The 20,966-nt window shown below is 45.9% G+C and overlaps 1 protein-coding gene across 12 annotated transcripts in view; it reads left to right on the top strand.

Annotated features, from left to right (window-relative positions):
• The first annotated feature begins 19,015 nt into the window (after positions 1-19,015).
• DET1 (DET1 partner of COP1 E3 ubiquitin ligase) overlaps positions 19,016-20,966 on the top strand; it is a 67,126-nt gene continuing 65,175 nt past the window's right edge. For 8 of the 12 annotated variants that reach the window (XM_073801385.1, XM_019945803.3, XM_073801383.1 and 5 more), the window contains exon 1: positions 19,041-19,168. The gene's annotated coding sequence lies outside the window, so the exon portion shown is untranslated. Of the gene's footprint in view, positions 19,169-19,401; positions 20,019-20,074; positions 20,707-20,966 lie in introns of those variants that run through there. The other 4 variants (XM_019945802.3, XM_019945806.3, XM_019945801.3 and 1 more) reach the window with 3 other exon arrangements.

Raw genomic sequence — 20,966 nt, 5'->3', positions numbered from 1 at the left:
AGGACATTGATGAGTTAACTAACATGCACAGGAGATGCCAGCACTGGCTGACTGACTGCTGCTGCTGCTCACGATTATTACTAAAATGATCTCAGCCTTTCAGCTAGATGGGGAGAAACCCGTTTCCTGGGGAAATCTCAATAAAATCATTGTTTTCCTATCATCAGATAGAAATCTTATTAAGTGCTCCAAGGACCTTAGTTTTATCGGTTTGTGTTCCATAGCCCCTGGCAGCCTTGGCTAGGATTTCATTCTAAAATAACATTTCCTCTTGGTAAAAAATGTCTTGTTACTCCAGGCTTGGTGGCTCAATGACCTTTGTGAGTTTTTGACTCCAGGAGATGCAGGGGTGAACTGAAGGTTTGCAATTTATGTCAAACACACACACACACCCTCCTAGTTGGCCTATAAAAAGAAGTGAGGACTCCTTCTGTGAATATCAAGACAGGAGAGATACTGTGTTCTTCTCAGTGTGTCATATCAGGGGGTACAAGGTGGTGTTATCTTATTACTGGCGATGTTAACCTTGATCACTTCATTAAAGTGATGTCTGCCAGGTTTCTCCACTATCAAGTTATTTTTCCCTTTGTAATTGATAAATATCTTTAGAGCAATCCTTTGAGATGATGTTAATATCTCTTTTTCCTCAAACTTTTGTCCCCTGATTTTAGCCTCTATCTTGTCTGCAACAAATATTACTGCAGGCACATTATTTCTCTCTTTTTTAAAAAAATTAATTAATTAATTAATTTTTGGCTGTGTTGGGTCTTCGTTTCTGTGTGCGGGTTTTCTCTAGTTGTGGTGAGCGGGGTCCACTCTTCATCGCGGTGCGCGGGCCTCTCACTGTCGCGGCCTCTCTTGTTGCGGAGCACAGGCTCCAGACGCGCAGGCTCAGTAGTTGTGGCTCACGGGCTTTGTTGCTCCGCGGCATGTGGGATCCTCCCAGACCAGGGCTCGAACCCGCGTCCCCTGCATTGGCAGGCCCCACATTATTTCTTAAAACAATCTTTTAAAAATTATACTTTTAATGCATGAATATATTCAGTTTACAGAGTATAACTTTAAAAGTTCCCCTTTATCGTTGCCACTCAGTACCACTTCCAACCCAGAGGGAACGTCTGTTCAATGGTGTTTGTCCAGGCCTTTTTCTATGTATATCAAGAAAAATCTCCATCCTGTTCCTGTTCCTCAGCCATCAAATGCTCTCTGACGGCAACAAATGTTATCAGTTCCTTGACTATCCGTTCAGGGATATTTATGTATATATGAGCACTGTTTATATCCTTCCCCCATTTTTTACCCAAATGGTAGTATACCTTCCATACAGTTCTGCACCTTAATTTATATTTTTACTTAATATACACCTCAGAGATCATTCCATCTTAGTACATAAGGTGTCTCCTCATTAGAGCTAATGGTGGCAGAGCATTTCATTGTAAGTTTTCCATTATAAGGACTATTTAATTAATTCACTAATGATGGATGTTTAGGTAGCTTTCGATCTTTTGATCTCTCAATGACATGGCAATGCATTATATATTCATATAGGTGAAGTATTATTTGTAAGGTAAATTTCTGGAGGTGGAAATGCTAGGTAGAGGGCATGGGCATTAATAATTTCCACAGATACTAATGATAAGTTATCTCCCTATCAAGGTGCTATCAATTTGCACTCCCGTTAGCAATATATGAGGGAGTTCCCTTTTCCACACTTTTATTAACACAGAGATCAAATGATTTGATCTTTGCCGACTTCCAGGTGAAAAATTATATCAATGTGGTATTTTAAAATAAATTTTATTGACATTTAACATACATGCAGAAATGTGTACATATCAGCTCCACCAGTTTCCACAAAGTGAATTCATCTGCAAAACAGCACCCAGATCAACAAGTAGAATTTCACGAGCCCTTTCAAATCCCTGGCTCCATACACCTCAAGATAACCACTACTCTAATCTTTAACATCTTTAATTAGTTTTACCTGTTTTTGAATTTTATATAAATGTAATTATCCAGTATGTCTTTTTCTTTAACTCAATATCTTGATGTAGTCTGATTTTGCAATTAATTTTATTGTAAGCAGAATGAACTACCACATCATGTGGTTTAAGAGTCATTTCTTTTTTAAAAATTTTTGTTTATTTATTTTTGGCTGTGTTGGATCTTCATTGTTGCGTGTGGGCTTTCTCTAGTTGTGACCAGGAGGGGCTACTCTTCAATGCGGTGCACGGGCTTCTCATGGCAGTGGCTTCTCTTGTTGCAGAGCACGGGCTCTAGGTGTGTGGGCTCCAGTAGTTGTGGCACGTGAGCTCAGTAGTTGTGGCGCACAGGCTTAGTGGCTCTGCAGCACATGGGATCTTCCCGGGCCAGGGCTCAATCACGTGTCCCCTGCATTAGCAGGCAGATTCTTAACCACTGTGCCACCAGGGAAGTCCCTAAGAGTCATTTCTTAAATTCCCTTTTCTGTGAACTCTTGGTACATATCTTTTGGCCATTTTTCTCTTGGGCTGTTGGTCTTCATTCTTTTTTTTTTTAATTGAGGTATACTTGATTTATGTTAGTTTTTATTCTTAACAGTTTATAGGAGAACTTTACAAATAAGGAAAATCTTCCTTTGTCTGTGATATAGGTTGCAAATATTTTTTCCCAGTTTATCATTTGCTTTTGCCTATGGTGGCTTTTGCCACACATAATTTTTTTTTTAATTCTACAGTGGCTGAATATATTAGTCTTTTGGGGTATCTGAAGTTTGTGTCATATTTAGAAAGACCTTTCCTATGCCAAGATTATTTTTTTAATTAACCATAGTTTATCTAGTTTTTGTTTACATTTAAATCTTCAAACCAATTGGTTGTCTTTCATTTCTAAATAAATTATAATTTGATTTCTTTTCTTAATCTAAGAATTATTTAGGAGAATATTTAAATAATTTTTCTAGGCAGATTAATATTTTGGTTATCCCTTTAGAATTCTTAATCTTGAATACTATTGCATTGTGTTCAGAGATTGTATACTGTTTATGATTTTTGATTTTTAGAATTTGTCCAGTTTTCCTTTGTAGCCTAAGGCAGAGTCAATTTTTTGAGACTGTTCCCTATATGCTGTGTATTGTGTGTCTTTTTATTGAATTTTGTGTGTACCTATGTATATACATACATGTATAATACATTTATATATGATCAAATTTAATTATGTTATCAAATCTCTTATTTTTACCCAGTATCTGATAAATACAGTCAAAATCTTCCACCATGTGGATTTATTGAGTTCACTTTATTTTTCTATCCATTTTTGCTCTATGTATTTCAAAGTCATGCTTGTAAGTGCATGAGGAATCATGATTTTTATTTACTTTAATTTTACACCCAAGTTAGTACACGAATGCATCCTTGTTAAAATGAAAACAATACAGAAATAGAAGTGAAAGATCACTACTCAGTGTTAACATATATTAAAGATTGGGATTGACATATATACACTAATATGTATAAAATGGATAACTAATAAGAACCTGCTATATAACTTTTTTTTTTTTTTTTTTTTTTTGCAGTACACGGGCCTCTCACTGTTGTGGCCTCTCCCGTTGCAGAGCACAGGCTCTGGATGCACAGGCTCAGCGGCCATGGCTCACGGGCCTAGCCTCTCTGTGGCATGTGGGATCTTCCCAGACTGGGGCACGAACCCGTGTCCCCTGCATCAGCAGGCGGATTCTCAACCACTGCGCCACCAGGGAAGCCCAAGAACCTGCTATATAAAAATAAAATAAAATAAAATTCAAAAAAAGAATAAAACAAACAAAAACAGCAACAATGAGATGCCATTTTCCCAGTAATAGGTTGGCAAATAGATTGGCAAAACTTTTAAAGATTAGTAACGTTCTCTGATGGCAAGTGTGTGGGACACATACATAGTGTCATGTATTGCTGGTGAGAGTGTAACAAGGAGAGTCCTTAGAGCCTTGCCTGGCATGTATTAAAGGTACAATGAATGTGACCTCTTATTACAAGTGAAATTACTGGGTGTGATACCACCAAGTTGCCCACCTAAAAAGCTTTAATTGCTCTACATCAAACCCACTCTGCTGAGTCCCCATCTGGCCTCAGTGTGAAGGAAATGCAGTCTAAGTCATTGTTTCCTCTCCCACCATCAGGGTTGTGCAAAGGTTCTGGGTCATTGGAGATGCTAAGGTATTGAAGTGGCCGCTCTGCACCTCTCCAGCTCACACGTGTTTGCCTGAAGCCATGCATTGCCGGCTGCCCATGTGGTTACTTCTCATCATGAGGTGCTGAGCTACACGTGGGTTAAGGAACCCTTTGGTGCGGTTGGGAGCTCAGGTGCCTGGACTCATCTGAAATTGAAACCAAACAGGACCCTGCTGGGCCTTCCCAGGGACAGACACTACCACCCGCCCCTGCCCCTTCTGAGACTCCTCACATTATCCCTTGTTCTGTGGGTTAATATTTTACCAGAGGGGAAAGGTCTTTGCCTATCGGCTGTTTCTGCTTTCTGTCCTCTTCTGATTAAATAATTACAAGTCCTGCTCAGTTACTAGAATTGAGGAGGCAGGAAGGAAAATTAAAGTGTACACAGATAAAGTGTGATATTTCATAAATTATCCTGCCATGGTATCCTTTATTGTGATTCCATCTTAAAGACTAACACTCCTTTATTCTTTCCCAGCTCCCTTTGCATATGCACCCCCAACACACACACACACACACACACACACACACACACACACACACACACACACACACTACATATAAAAAGACAGCTGGAGCAATGGGAGCCAATGCCAGCCAGGCCTTTCTTGCACCTCTCAGTGGAGCAGAGGCTCATGTTCAATAGCTGCTAACTAGGCTCTCTGGCCCTGCCGCTCTCTCGAGTTTGTCTTTCGGTAGGAGCATCAAGGTTGCCTGGCAACCACAGCCGGTCGGCCTATCACATGGTTTCCTTAAAGAAAATGGCAAAGCACTCGTTCCTGTCACAGTCTGAGCAAGGCCTAATTAGTGTGAACTGGGAATCAATCATAGAGGAGGCTGGGGGGATGGTGCAGGATGGTAAAAAGGGTGTAAAGAGCACACAGGAGGGTCTGTGATGGGCACTTGGGAGCTGGAGTGAAAATAGGCATCATTTCTTAATTTTACCCCTTACTGCCTCCATGATGGAACCTGGGCAGGGCATAGAGCAAGGGGGTTCATAGCAAGGCTCATGTCTGAGCTACTGTTGAAGGAATAGGGCATGTTTAATCTGGAGATTCCTTTTGAGAATTGGAGACATGGTTGTCTTTAAATATCTGGAATCTGAGAGTGCAAATAAGGGATTAGTCTGGTTCTAGGTGGCATGAAAGGGAAACAAATGTGGGTCCATTATGGGGGAGTGGTTTTGAAAATCACGTGGTTTGTAGAGGGAGAGGTTAGTCTTGGGGAGGTAATGACTTCCCTGCAGCATAGGCATGCTTGCTGGGGACGGATGTGCACAGATGGACAGTAATGCCCTCGATGTGTCCATGCACATCCATGACACCTCACTTTGGAGAGGTCTGCACTCGTGAGTGGCTACAAGTAGCTCAGTGTGTGGGCATTGATTCTGTCCCACCCACACCCTGGGTCCCAAGAATCGGACACCCTCTGGTCTCCATTGGCAAGTGCTGGATATGCTGTTGACCTCCTTCTCATCCACCACGGGAATCCCAGCCCAAGGTCTCTTGAACCCACAGGTAGGGTTGGAGCCACAGCTGATGTGGCCAGGGCTGCTGCTGGGGACATTGAGCACAGCAGTGGGGTTTGGGTGGTCTCTCGGATGGACAGTAGAAAAGATTAACCCACTCTTGCTGGAGCAGGTGGCAGTATGAGCAGGGGATGGGTCAAGGGTTATAAGCAGGACTTCTACAGTTGGAATAGGCACCAGAAAGTCATGGAGTGCATGAGAGGAGGTGGAGACAGAGAAGTTGGTGCCAACTGACATCAAAGTTCCTTTCAGGACTTCCCTGGTGGTGCAGTGGTTAAGAATCCGCCTGTCAGTGCGGGTGACACGGGTTTGAGCCCTGGTCCGGGAAGATCCCACATGCTGTGGAGCAACTAAGCCCTCGAGTCACAACTACTGAGCCCACGTGCCACAACTACCGAACCCGCGCGCCTAGAGCCCGTGCCCTGCAACAAGAGAAGCCACCGCAATGAGAAGCCCGCGCACACCAACAAGAGTAGCCCCACTCGCTGCAACTAGAGAAAGCCCGCGCACAGCAATGAAGACCCAACACAGCCAAAAAAAAAAAAGTTCCTTTCAGATGTTGGGTGTGTCAACCTAAGAACAGGTAAACGGGAGAAGCAGACTCCTGAGGGACCAACTGTTACACTGTGACTAGTGCTACCATTGAGCGCGCATCTACTGTGTGCTAGGTGCTTTCCATTTAATGGTCTTTGAACATCACAACAACTGATAATGCAAGCAATGTTATCCCCACTTTACAGGTGAGGAAACTGAGGCACAGAGGGGCCAAGTGACTTGTCCAGAGTGACTTACGAAACAGCGGAGTCAAGATGCAAATACGGATATGCCCCCTCCAAATTTCACCTCTTTCCACCCTGCTGCTGACCACCCTGCCCCCCACTGCCCACCCCTCACCAGCAGGCAGAGATCCAAGCACTGAGGCTCCAGTTGTGCACGCACAGCCTGGGCTCCTTGGCTGTGGGGGGGGGGATGTTAAACCTAAGAGTTTAGCATCATTCAGTTGTGCATCCCTTCTTTCTGTTTGTTTGTTTGTTTGCGGTACGCGGGCCTCTCACTGTTGTGGCCTCTCCCTTTGCAGAGCACAGGCTCCGGATGCGCAGGCTCAGCGGCCATGGCTCACGGGCCCAGCCGCTCCACGGCATGTGGGATCTTCCCAGACTGGGGCATGAACCCGCATCCCCTGCATCAGCAGGCGGACTCTCAACCACTGCGCCACCAGGGAAGCCCCATCCCTTCTTTTTAAATAGATTTTTTTCTTTTAAATTTTTAAGCAGAGGGATAATATATAGAGAGTACATGAATAAAGGGTATTTAGGCATACAGCTGGATGACACTTTACATATGTATACATCTGTATAATCATCACCCAGACAGCATACAGAATATTCCCAGCAGCTCCAATTGTGTTTTTCTTAACACGTATCAGAACTCTATTGGAACAGCTAAGTATATACATTAATGGGTCATGTGCCACTAGCTAGAGCCTAATAAGATTTGCTAATATAGGTACTGTGTTTTCTCCCCAAATACTATGGTTTCCAGAGCCCAGGAGAGGTGGGAATGAGGCAATTGTACAGCAGATAAGATCCTGAAGCCCAGCATATGAGATGATTAATGGGCCCTGAGCTGCAGCTCCCGTTTAGTCTGATATGGAGAGAAGGCAGCCTTGTTTAAATTCTCCCTTTTCCAGACGCTGTAACCATGCTGCTCTGTTATCTCAGCAAGGTCAGAATTAACCTGTGTTTAAACTACCAGGAGCCTCAGAAAGGGCACATCATTGCTAAAAAAAAACCCCATCTCTTAACGAAGTTAAAAAAGTATTCCTGAAGTGTTACCTGAGAACCCAGAGTGCTGCCTTACAGCCCTCGGGGCTTTGGGGGTTTCATTCTCCCTGGCAGGTGTTTGGGACCCCTGCAGCCCACTGGCCTCGAGAAGGTGAGCAAGGACGCCCGAGTGGCCCTGTCTGGAGGATGAAAGTGCCAGATGGCGGGCCAGGTGTTCCAGCTGACTTAACAACCTTATCAGATGCTCTGAGGGGCCCAGCCCCCAGCAGACAGTAATGTTTTGTGAAGGCCGCGGCAGGGAAAAGTGTCCCCACTCCTCCCTCCCCCTCCTCCCATCTCTTCAACCTGCCCCATTTGGTCAGAAGGCCATCCAGTTGTCCTTAGCTGCTGGCTGTCATTCTGTCCCCATTGTACCAGATCCCTGCAAAGGCTGCTGGCCAGGTCCTTAGAATGACTTTGGCTGTCTCTCAAACTTACTATTTATGGACTGGCAGGGGGATGGGCTGCAAAAATCCCTCCCTGGCTGGCTATGTGAGGAGATTCCTGTTGGAGTAGAGGGTGACTGATCTTACTATGGTCACGCTGGTAGGCTTGGGCATCACCAGATGTCATACTCTAACTGCTCTGCCCTCCTGAGCTGGGACTGGGCTTCCAGCCTTTAGTTTTGTCGATGGGTTGGAGGGGAGAAGAGAGCAACTCTGGGTGGCCTCGCCCATGGACGGGTTGACCTACTTCACATCCAACTACTGTGGTTATTGGTTACAGATTGCAAGTGTCTGTTTCCAGTTCCAAATGCACACCCCAGCATCTTGGAACAGAACCCAGCTTCTTTATGAATATACCTAAAGTGGTGTCCTTTTCCTGTATTCAACCACTGGGGACCGGGGAGGCTGGATGCCCCGAGGGCCACAATCCTTTCCCTCACGTCTGCTCCCATAAAAGACAAAAGGAGCCTCCAGGCCAGAGTGGCTCCCTGCACACATGTGCTTTCCTCCTGCCTTCTCTAAATCCCGTGGTGAAGGCAGTGATGGACAGAAGGAAATAGATGCATAATGATGAGGAAAACAGGAAGAGGGATCAACAGCGGATTAAGTGACGAACAAATTTCTGAAAGGCAGAAAGTCATGGGTAATACTGAGCAAAAGTAGCCGAATATTCTCAATGCCACTGAAGACACAGTTGTCACTTCCCCAGAAAACCTCCCAAACCAGAGTCTGATAAAGACAGTGGTCTGCTGCTTGGCATCTATTCCGGAGGAGGTGGGAGAACTTGTCTGGGGACAGACCCGTGAGGCTCCTGCTGTGTTCGATGATGCTCTGAAGCAGTGGCTCTCAAACTCCACTGTACTTTAAAATCCTCTGAAAGCTCTGAAATATCCCCATGCCCAGGCTGCACCCTGGATCAGTTAAATCAGAATACTTGGGGATGGGACCCAGGGCTCAGCATTTCTAAAGCTCCCCAGTTGTGTTCATCGGGCAGCCGTGGTTGAGGACTGCTGGTCTAGAGGACACTCTTCTTTTGGGCACTGGAGAGGGGGTGATTCAGCTTGTTCCCTGCCTGCAATCCTAAAGAGAAGCCCGCCGGTCAATAAGGGGGGCTCCCTGTATACACCCCTTGGCCTGAGCTCTCATCACCTGGAAGGATGGCCCAGCCTCTTCCATCACCTGTCCCCACCCTCCCTGTCTGTCCTCCCACAGCTCCCCGAATGATCTTCTTAAGGATCATGCTAATCCTGTCACCCCCTTGCCCTTCTCTCTGCAGACCAAGTCCAGGCAGTGGAGACCCTCCAAAGACCTCCATGCTTTTCCTTCTAACCGAATTTCCTCCCCCAGCCCTATACTCTAGTCACAGTGAGGACGGGCTCATCTTGTTCTTCTTGTTGCCTTCCCATGCCCCCCACCCTCAATGCCTAGTCAGGCACTGTACAGAAAGATGCTCATGCTCATGTAAAGAGCTCATCAAGCTGAATTTTTAAAAAATTTTTTATTGAAATATAGTTGATTTACAATGTTGTGTTATTTTCAGGTGTACAGCAAAGTAATTCATATATATATATATACCTTTTCAGATTCTTTTTCATTATAGGTTATTAAAAGATATTGAGTATAGTTCCCTGTACTATATACAGTAGGTCCTTATTGATTATTTTATATATAGTGATGTGTATGTTTTAATCCCAAACTCCTGATTTATCCCCTCCTTCAAGCTGAATTGAGCTTAGCAGAAGGCAGTGTCTCTGGGCTGTAGAATGAAGGAAACATAATTTGTCTTCTCTGAGATGCTCTGGCCACAGATGACATTGTTCTGAGGGTAAAAGGGGGATTATAAGCAGCTTGAAAACCCAGCATTTTTCTCAACCTATGTTTTTTTTGCTGTTATTTGTGTTTTACTTTAAATACCTTAAGCATAAACATCTGTACTGATTTTGCTGATTATTAAAACAAAACATGCTCAGTATAAATCAAAAACAAAGATGTGTATAAAGTAGAAAGTGAATCTCTCCCCATTATGCCTCCCAGGAATAACCATTGTCAGCAGATAAGTGTATAAACTTGCTAACTTTTTATCATCCATGTAAACTTTTCCCCCTTTAATGGGGGAAAGCATCTATATACTGCTTTCCTCGCTTAACGGCAGTCACAAGTATTCTTTCTGGCCAACAATCATCCCAGACCTTTTAATCACTGCTTAATATTCCACCGTTCTTTGTTTAACCAGCCTCCTCTTGGTACATTGTTCTCACCCTTACCTATAATGTTTTCAGTTTGTGAAAATACAGTGAAAAATGTAAATCATAAAAATAATAGAAGGTATCTCTTGCCTTGTGCTTTCTCACCTACTGTCCCCTTCTGCTGCCTTCTCCCCGACAGCCGTGCACCAGACCTAGTTAGAGATCACTTCTTTCCTAACTAAGGGACAGCGGGACTAACGACTAACTGTGTGTATCTAACTGCCTGCTGTGTGTATCCTCATGGCCCGGTGCTTCCCTAACCAGCACTTTCCACATCCCATCTTCAGTTTTACTGTGTGAGTTACTCACCCAGATGCTCAGTGGGTGAAAGGGAGGACAAGAGAGGGAAAGGGAGGGACGGGATGCCTGTTCCTCCCCCACAGATTGCTCCTTGGTTCCTCCCAGCCCCTCTGGTGGCCTGTGGTCTACAAGCTGATGGAAGGTCAGTCCTGGCTTAGCCACCCCTGTTAGCCTTCTGCCCCCAAGCAGGTCCCAGCTCACGATTCGTGGGCTCCCAGACCCCAGGCATGGGGTGGTGGCTGGGTGGAGGTTCGTGCCTTGTGGGTGGCCAGGCCACCTATGTCCTCCACCTGTCCCAGCTGCCCCCGTTACAGGACAGCGCCGGTGCAGGGCCAGGAAGGACTGTTTGTTCAATCGTCACAACAGAGGGGCGATTACCAGGTGGTGGAGGGGAGGACCAGCTCTTCCACCTCTGAATCCAGTCCTGGCCCCCCTTACCTGCTAGCCGCCCTAGGTTTTCTCGAATCTCTGTGTCGCACAATTACCTCTAATTTCATTGCCTTCATGGGAAGAAGAGTGCTTTCCCCTGCAGCTAAGATTTTTTATGTTCCCTGGGCTTTGCCTCCTCGGCCGTCCAGCCTCTTTCTTTCATTTCCAGCAAGTAACTTGAGCAATTGTTTTCCAGTAGCTCTGCCTGCACATCTCCACCCCCAAACTCACACCTCAGCCATCCTCCCCTGTCCTGCCCCTGAGAAGGTGGAACAGGGTGGCCCTGGGGTACCCCCAGGGCCCCCGGTTTGAGGGCTCTGCTCAGTGGTTGAAGCAGCTGCTTCCACAGGAAAGGGAAGGGGCTGATGTGTTTCCCATTTCTCCTGCCTCTCCAGAGATCTTCCTCCACCCCCCTATCTCAGGTACATCTAGAAGGAGGAGAGAACTAGACTTTAGCTTTGGCTTAACTCATTCATTCATTCACTCATTCAACAAATATTCATTAGGTCTCTAATATGTGCTAGGCGCTAGACAATCAAAAACATCTTACTGGGCTTCCCTGGTGGCGCAGTGGTTGAGAGTCTGCCTGCCGATGCAGGGGACATGGGTTCGTGCCCTGGTCCAAGAAGATCCCACATGCCGTGGAGCGGCTGGGCTCGTGGCAGGGGACACGGGTTCGTGCCCCGGTCTGAGAAGATCCCACATGCCGTGGAGCGGTTGGGCCCGTGAGCCATGGCTGCTGGGCCTGCACGTCCGGAGCCTGTGCTCCGCAACGGGAGAGGCCACAACAGTGAGAGGCCCGCATACCGCAAAAAAAAAAAAAGTCTTATTTAAATCAGACTTTATTCTCAGCACAGTGCGCAGGTGAGGTGTAGCCCTAGCCATGATTTTAAGACAAAGTAACCGCCTTTGGGAAGTTTCAAATCTGCTTGGCCACGGAAGCGGAAGCGATTGTTGATTGAATACCTAACTGGATCTAGTATTACCTGTTGGAGGTAATACTCTTACCTCGGTTTTAGAGATTAGAAAAGTGAGCCTCAGGGCCTTTAGCCCTCTCTCCTATCCCGATCCCTGCCTACCTTACCCTTTCTGCTTCAGTAACGCCCAACTGCGCTTTGGTGCCTGCAGACACGATGGTATTTTGCATCTCATACCTTTGCCCCTGTGGTCCCTACTGCCTGGAGTGCCATCCCCACCTCTCCTTCAGCATCTTCTGTAGCATCTACCCTTGGAGTCCTGGGTTAGGTGTCCACCCACCTACCCTGCACAGACCTCTAACTGAGTGCTCACGATATCATATCGAAATTAGCTGTTTGTGAGTGTCTTTCCGACTAAACTGCAGGCTTCTCTGAAGCAAGAAGCATGACTTATTCACCTTGGTCCTGCCACACCCAGAACAGCACCTGGCACAGAGCCAGTGTTCCAGAAAGATTAGCTGAACAGGAACAGATTGGTGAAGTCGCTTGTCTAAAGTCACACTGAGGGCATAGGGTAAAAATGAGATTTGAACCATGGTTGCTGCTACCATAAGGCATCTTTGTGTGAATTAGGACAAGGCTCCCTCTCTGAGCAGGTTGATTGTAAAAAAGGCAAGTCCTCTGGGAGGACCAGAGAGAAAAAGACACTCCTTTCCCAGCTGCTGATGCAGCCCTGTGCCGAGGTCCCTGGGCCTGAGGGTCTCAGAGCTTGGCTGAGCCAGTAAGAACTAGATTTTAGCCCCATTCTCGCTCCCCAGGGTCCCAGTCCAGACACAGCAAGGGACAGCCTGTTTAAACCGAGATCAATCTATTCTGAAGCCCATACTTTTCTTCTCTGCCATGTGAACGAGAGAGAGAGAGAGAGATTGATTTTTGGTAAGAAATGGGTAAAATAGTGAAAGCTCCAAACAGCAGCCGCCATGTTCCTCTTGACCCAAATCTGGAAGTTATTCTCCCCCCACAACCCCAAACCGAGCAGAACAAAATTCATCCAGTTTCCTGAGCACTAAGTCATAAGTGCAAGAGGCAGTGGGAAGATGCCTGAGAAAGATCGAAGGCTGCAGCCTCACTGAAGAGTTAAAAAAAAAAGCCCAAACCTATTCGTGGGTCAGGGAGCATTCAGCCAAGAGCACAGGGGGAAGGTACGTCTTCAAACAGTTGGTAAGAACTTGGATTTGAAATCTGAAGGCTGAGGAACGGTAAGCAGAAACTGAGCACTTCTTGCAAATATCAATAAAGGACATATGAAGAAGTGAGCCTTGTAAAGCAAGAATTGGGTGGGGTTTCCACAAGAGGGTCAAGTGAAACTTAGTCTCGGTTTCTGCACCCGTAAAGTGGGGTTAATACCTAACACACAGGGTTACCCAGGGGAGTAAATGAGATCGCCTGAGGGAAATGACTGGTATAGGGTCTGGCGTACAGTAAATATGTACTAAATGACAATTACATTTTTTATAGGGTCTGGCGTACAGTAAATATGTACTAAATGACAATTACATTTTTTTTTTTTTTTTTTTTTTTGGCCATGCCACATGGCCTGTGGGATCTCAGTTCCCCGACCAGGGATCGAACCGCGCCCCCTGCAATGGAAGCACAGTCTTAACCACTGGACCACCAGGGAAGCCCCATCGACAATTTCAATTATTTTTTATTTATTTATTTGGCTGCATTGGGTCTTCGTTGCTGCGCACAGGCTTTCTCTAGTTGCGGCGAGTGGGGCTACTCTTCGCTGCGGTGCGCGGGCTTCTCATTGCAGTGGCTTCTCTTGTTGCGCGGAGCACGGGCTCTAGGTGCGCGGGTTTTGGTAGTTGTGGTGCACGGGCTTAATTGCTCCGCGGCATGCGGGATCTTCCCGGACCAGGGATCGAACCCATGCCCCCTGCATTGGCAGGTGGATTCTTAACCACTGAGCCATCAAGGAAGTCCCCAATTTCAATTATTTTATTAAAGATTGATGATGATGATGATGGTGATGATGATGATGATGATGGGGTGGTGATGTGATACTCAGGGTAAGAATGTCTGCCACTGAATATAGCGGTAGAAGGAGCTCACCAGCCTCTTCAAGAAGGGGAGAAAGAACAAGAGCCTCTTGTCCTGCTTTTGTGCCCATCTTCTCCTCTCATGGCTAATGCAGAAAGCGAGCAGAGTTGCTAAAAGCCTTGGCAGAAGAGCGACAGAAGGACTGGAGTGAGGGGAGAGATGCTCTCAAGCCCTTCAGGCCCCCTCCCTATCACTCCATCATCCCACTCCCTTGGGGACCCTGTGTGTATGGAGACTCCCAAGAGGGAAGAAAAAGGCAGGGGCCTGGGGATGCAGTGGGGGCTCAGGACTTAGTGTTGTTCCCAGTGTGAGAGCACAATGGGAGGGAGCAGTGGGGAATTAGAAGCTGGAACATCTGGGAGAGGCAGGCTGAAGAGCTGTGGAAATAGAAAGTGGCATCCGGTATCCTTGAAAATGGCCCCCCTGAGGCACAGACCTGCAAAATAGTAGCTGCAAAATAGAAATGATCCCTGTCCTCATGGAGCTGACTTCAAATGTAGCCCAATCCAAATATTCTATTACTTTCTGAACAAAAGTATTCAGTTACTTAGGCCAAATATCTTGGGACATTTTTGCCTCTTCTCTTTCTTTCTCTCACACCACTTATCCAATCCATTGGCAAGTCCTCTTTACTCCATCTTCATATATTGAATATATTCCAAATCTGACCACTTCTCACCACCTCCACCTCTATAACACCAGTCCAGGCTACCAACATCTCTTGCCCAGACCATTGCAGTAGCCTCCTGACTGTCTCTTAATAGCCCCCTTTCCCCGTGGAAGCCAGAGTGAACCTTCTGAAACATGAGACTGCTTATGTTATTTCTCTGCTCAAAGCCTTCCTGCGGCTCTTGATTTCACTACAAATTGAAGGCAAAGTCCTTGTAAAGACCCACAAACACTCATGGTCTTGCCTTTGGATGCCTCTTTAACCCCATCATACTCTGATAGCAATAACAGCTGGAAAAATGAAACAACATCCACTTCCTAGAAAAGGCAGGGAGAAAAGACAACCTTAGGCCTCCTATGCCACTAGCAGATTTTCCAGGAAGCACAGTGTGATGCCCTCCACAAGTTAGACTCTGCATTAAATCGACAAATAGCAAGAACAGTAATGGAAGGTCAGAGCATTTTCAAGACATCACTATAAATAAAGTTAAAAATTAAAGACAAGCCTCAGACAGGAAGAAAATGTTTGCAGTCCTAACAAAAGATCAATATCTGGAATATATAAATAGCTCCTACATATAAATAAGAAAAAATATTCTTGTAGAAAAATGGGCAAAGGATATGCAAAGGCAACTCATAGTAAAACTGTAAATGGCTAATAAACATCTGAAAAAATTAGTCAATCTCATTAGTAATCAGGAAAATTCAAGTTAAAACAACAAAATATAATCTTTTGCTAATGCAACTGGCAAAAACAAGAAAGACTGATGATATACAGTGTAGGCAAGGATGTGGAGAAATAAGAGTGCAAATTGGTACAACTTTTTGTAATTAGCATTCTATATCAAAACTTTTTAAATGCCTCAATTTTGACCTAGTAATTTTACTGTTAAATATATGTCATATGTCTATACTTGTGTCCAAAGTTATATATAGATTATTCACTGAGGCAGCTTATAAAAGTGAAAACTGCCAGAAACCTAAATGCCCATAAATAGGAGTATAGTTAAATCATGGGACATTCATACTGTGGGATAGTGTGCATGAATTAGACATCTATGTGCTGACATAGAACAAACTCCAAAACATAATGACAAATGTGTTTACTGAAGGAGCAAGTTACAAAACAATATTAAGGCAATAGCCATTCATGTGGAAAGAAAAAAGTGAAGCAAAATCCTATATATAGATCTCTGCATGTTCATCCATTTACAACAATAATGCATAGAAAGTCCTGGAAGGATAGATATACACTTACTACAGTGGGAGAGGTGGGATTGAAGATGTGGAGGAGTTTCACTTTTTACTCTATTGCTATATTATTTGTAGCTTTACAAGAGTAAAGTGTTCCTGTATGATTTGTGTGATTAAAAGTTTGTGTAAATGTACTCATATATTATTTACTTGATTTAAAAATTCATGTAAAAATTAGGTCTTTCACAAACACAGTGGTTTCCACACTCCTTAACTCCCTCGTACACCCATTTCACAGATGGGAAAGCAGGCAGAGAAAAGTGACTTGCCGAAGCCACATAAGCCAGTGGCAGGATCCCAGGATGGAGCTGATATTCACAGGAAAGTTATATCTGTCAGTCTGAGGTGGGAGCATGAGGGTATGAAACATAATCTTAATTCTCAAGGGACTTGCTTACAGCCTCACTGATGAGACAAACCCATAACATTCCAAGACAAGGTAGTCCAGCATGGTAAGAGCCAAATTAATGAGTTAACATTTATGGGTGCTAATTATGTGTCAGGCAGTACTAAGAGCTTTACGTGCAATAACTAATTTTATTCTCCACTGATCCTATGATACAGGCACTACGATTGTTATCCCCATTTTACAGGTGGGGAAACTGGGGTACAGATAAGTAACTTGTAAGTAAGAAGTACCTGAGGCTGAACTGAACCAGTCTCACTACAAAACTAAACCAGTTTTGGACTTCCCTGGTGGTGCAGTGGTTGGGAATCCGCCTGCCAATGTAGGGGACACGGGGTCGGGCCCTGGTCCGGAAAGATCCCACATGCGCCGAGCAACTGGGCCCGTGCGCCACAACTACTGAGCCCGCGTGCCACAATTACTGAAGCCCGCGCGCCTAGAGCCCGTGCTCCACAGCAAGACAAGCCAACGCAATGAGAAGCGCACGCACCGCAACAAAGAGTAGTCCCCGCTCGGTGCAACTAGAGAAAGCCTGTGCGCAGCAACAAAGACCCAACACAGCCAAAAATAAATAAGTAAATAACTGGGCTTCCCTGGTGGCGCAGTGGTTGGTAGTCCGCCTGCCAATGTAGGGGACACGGGTTCGTGCCCCGGTCTGGGGGGATCCCACATGCCGTGGAGCGCCTGGGCCCGTGAGCCAAGGCCGCTGAGCCTGCGCGTCCGGAGCCCGTGCTCCGCAACGGGAGAGGCCACAATAGTGAGAGGCCCGCATACCGCAAACAAACAAACAAACAAACAACTAAATTAATATATATATATATATAAATAACTAAACCAGTTTTACTGCAAAACTCCCTCCTTTTTTTTTTTTTTTTTAAAGTAATAAGCTCTTGGGGAAAACTTACAGGCCAATAGTCAGCAGAGAAGGGAAGGCATGGCCCCCATTCACCTGTCATCCCCATGCAGTGGCATGCCAGGGACAGGGCAGTACAGGTGTACATTCCAGGAGAGGAAGTTCCTTCCATTCCTCTCTCTTCTTGTAGGTCAAGCATGAGAGTAAGCTAATCGGTAAGTGATACTTGAGTGCCAGGCAGGCTGCAGGGTAGCTTCAGCTTTTGCTGTTGTTGATGTTATGAAAAATTTCAAACCCATACAAAAGTTGAGGAAAGTATGATGGATTCAATGTCCCAGAATGCTTTTGTCCTAAACCACTCCACTCGATAGGAAAAGTTTTCCTTGAAGAAATCAGAGGAGCTCGAGAAAGTCCTGCCTCCCCCATGGTGGGCAGGAGTGTTCAGGGAGGGCTGTGGGGGGGTGTGAGAGAGTGCTGGGCTGACCCCTTACTGGGGGCATCATCTGACAAGCTGAATGGGGAAGGGGAAGGTCGGCAGCCCACTCAGAGCTGGCTCCATGGGCCACCCAGCCCCGAAGCTGGGGGCAACCTGAAATTTAGAGTTTCTTCTTCTTCTCCTTCTTCTTCTTCATCTCCTCCTTCTTCTCCTCCTCTCCTTCTTCTCCTCTCCTCCTTCCCTTTCTTCTTCTCCGTCTTCTTCTCCTTCTCCTTCTCTTTCTTTTTTCTCTACTTGAGATATACTCTGCGTACTATATCTTCGTTTCCTAGAAGAAGAAACAGAGACTCTGAAGTCAGTACATTCAGCTTGGAAATGTCAAGACTGGACCAAGAACCCACGGTGTTTCCTTTTAACCACCCTCATCTCCAAGTCATGGATCCTCCTTGAGCCTCAGTTTCCTCATCTGTAAAAGCCACTAAACAGTCTATGATATTTTGTTATAACAACGTCAACCAAGACGGTTAAGTTAATAAAATTGCACTTAAAAAAAAAGCCAATAAACATTCCTTCCTCATAGAGATGCTGTGAGCCCTACGGGCAGAGCCATTCATTCACGGACTGAACCTTCCTTGAGCACCAGCAAGATGCTAAATCCTGGTCTAGGTGAGGGTAGAAAAGAAAAGAGGACGAAACCCGTGCTCTCACGGAATTTACATTCTAGTCGGGGCAAGGGAAACAGAAGAAAGAAAGAAAACAAAACAAATGGGGTAATATCAGATAGGGATGAGTGCTAGGAAGAAATAGCACGATGGTGGTGAAATGAGAGTGGTCAGACAAGAGTTCTGAGGAAGTGACATTTACTCTGAGACCTGAATTATCTGAAGGAGGCTGAGGCAGGGAAATTTGGGGGCAGGATGTCCAGAAATAGGACAAAGCAGAGGCTTCGGGGGAGGAACCAGGTTGTAAGAGACAATGTAAGTAAAAGTCAAGTAAAGGTTATAGCATTAATTTAATGCAATAAGCTTTTACTGTAGTCCACTGTGTGCTAGTAAATGTATTAGGCACAGCGTTCAGAGATCAGTACAGCCTCGGTCTTTAAAGAGCTCACTGTCTAGGAGGAGATAACAGAAAACGATTAGTTTCTCAGCTGATGAAATGGTGCATTTAATCAAGAGGTGAAAAATTAATTTTTATTCATGTTTTTGCAAGTGTGTCCAGCGGTTGCAGAGACACTGCCATAGGAGATCACTCAGGTGCCGAGGTTACGGCGCCTGGTTCAATTTTTCCTTCGCAGCCCCTGGGCCTCTAGGGCTTCGATCCCCCTCCGGGCAGCAGGGTGCGCTATACCGTCTCTCAGGGCCGGCCGGCCGGGTGCCGCGCTCTCTCCACTTTCCTTCTCGCTGCACCGCACTTCCGGTGGCTAGCGTAAGCGGGAGCCGGCAGCTGCGGGCATCTGGTTCCACAGCATGGCGGGGGCGGGGCTGGGTGAGGCGCGCGCCAAGCAGGCCGGGGAGCCCCTCGCCCCGGCCCTTTGAGCCCGGACCGGACAGGTGAGGACTTCTCCTTCCTTGTTTCAGCCTCCAAACCCGTCAGGCCCTCCCCGAGGCCTCTTCGAGTTACCGCCATGGGCTGCCCCCTTCCCGCCTGACACCGAGGCCCTGCGGCCCCCGCCTTCCCTCAGAATTCTCTTCCCATTGAGGCCCCGCCCCGGGCTTTTCTTTCCGGGGGCGTCTTGGGCGTGTGTGCCCGCCCCTGGGTATCCCCTTCCCGTTTAGGAAGCCGTCAGAAGGAATTGAGGGTTACGTGCACCTGCCTGCCCGGGGAAACAGACCTAGCAGGGAGGAAGGTCTTGCTTAGTACCGCACGAGTTAGTGGCCCAGTTCAGTCAGGCTTTTTTCTTTCGTTCCATAGATAACGTACGAACGCATGCAGTGGGGCAGCCCTAGTGCTAGGCTCTCTGAAAACTAAGGTGACTGAAGTAGCCATGGTTACGTCCTGCCTGGAGAGGATAGTTTACAGGGGAGTCGAACATTAAACACCTAACCATGCTGCTGAAAGTACAAATTCAAATTGTGGCAATGGCTATGGAAAAGAACAGAAAAAGTAATGGTAAAGCAGCAAAGATCTCTTTCGGCAAGGGTGTCAGAGCAGACTTCCTGAACGAGAGGACACTTGAGCTGCGGCTTGAGAAGTATGGCAAGGGCCAGAGGAAATATATGCTGGGCAGAGCGAACAGCACCTGTGGATATTTGAGTTGGTAAAGAACGTTCAGGAAAGGAGGCTTTCGATGGGTCAAATGCTGTGATGGGCATACAGGATATAATGTTTGTGTACCGGTCAGGAGTTCACCATCTAGTGCCACAGACATAAGTAAAATGCAGAAATGAAGTTGCAAGCGTGGTAAGTGCTAAGAAGGAGAGGTATGGCTGGTGTATTGGTGTTTTATCTGGTGGGAAAGGTTAAGGAGGACTTCTCTCAGGAAGTGATGATTAGGCTGATAACCTGAAACAGGAGTTAACTCGGCAAAGTGAAGAGAAGAGCTTTTTTTAGATTGAGGTGAAGAGCATGTGCCAAGGTTCAGAGGCAGGAGGTAGGCCACTTGTTGAAGAAATGATTAGAGTGAAATGGGAAAAGATGAGGCTGGAGAGGCAGCACTGAGCCTTTGAGGCATCTGGTTGGCACGGCAAGGATTTTGATCCGTATCATTAAGAGCAATGGAAAGATATTTGTTTTAATCTGTAGGGGAAAGGACGTGATCAAAAAAGCATTTTGAAAAGATTGCTCTGGTAAGTGGATTGGAAGTGGATAGGAGTGGATTTAGGGAGACCACTTAGAAGCGGTTGCAATAACGTAGACATGAAGTTATAAAATTTTGGGTAAGGGTACTGGCAGGTCATGATAGAAGAAGGTGGAGCATTAGAGGACTGTTTAGGGGGTAAAATCTCCAGAGTTTGGTGACTGATCAGGTATGGGGGCTGAGGGAAAGAGGTATCAAGGGAGACTCTCAGCTTTCTGGTTCCTTTTAGCAGGTGAATGGCCATGCCATTTACTGGACTAGGGAAACGGGTAGAGGGCTTCTGGGAAAAATGTAAGTTACTCTAATGTTTTTCATAACTCCCACTCTGACTAGAAGGGACTTTCATGATGTACTTTTTCTGTATGGTTTGAGTTTATGAGCATGTATTTTATAATTGGAATAACAAGTTGAAAAAGACTAAGAATTCCACCATCTCTCTAAAAACCATAATTGTGTGATGTAAAATATGGAGAGGGAGAGAGAGCACACTGAGAGAAGGGTTAGGAAATTAAGTGTGGATTTTCTGTCCAATTTGGAGCTGAAGCCAGCAG

This window comes from Tursiops truncatus, chromosome 2 (genome assembly GCF_011762595.2).
Source record: "Tursiops truncatus isolate mTurTru1 chromosome 2, mTurTru1.mat.Y, whole genome shotgun sequence".
NCBI classification, from domain to species: Eukaryota; Metazoa; Chordata; class Mammalia; order Artiodactyla; family Delphinidae; genus Tursiops; species Tursiops truncatus.
Note: the sequence above shows the minus strand (reverse complement) of the source record. Positions and strands in the feature narration are given on the sequence as shown.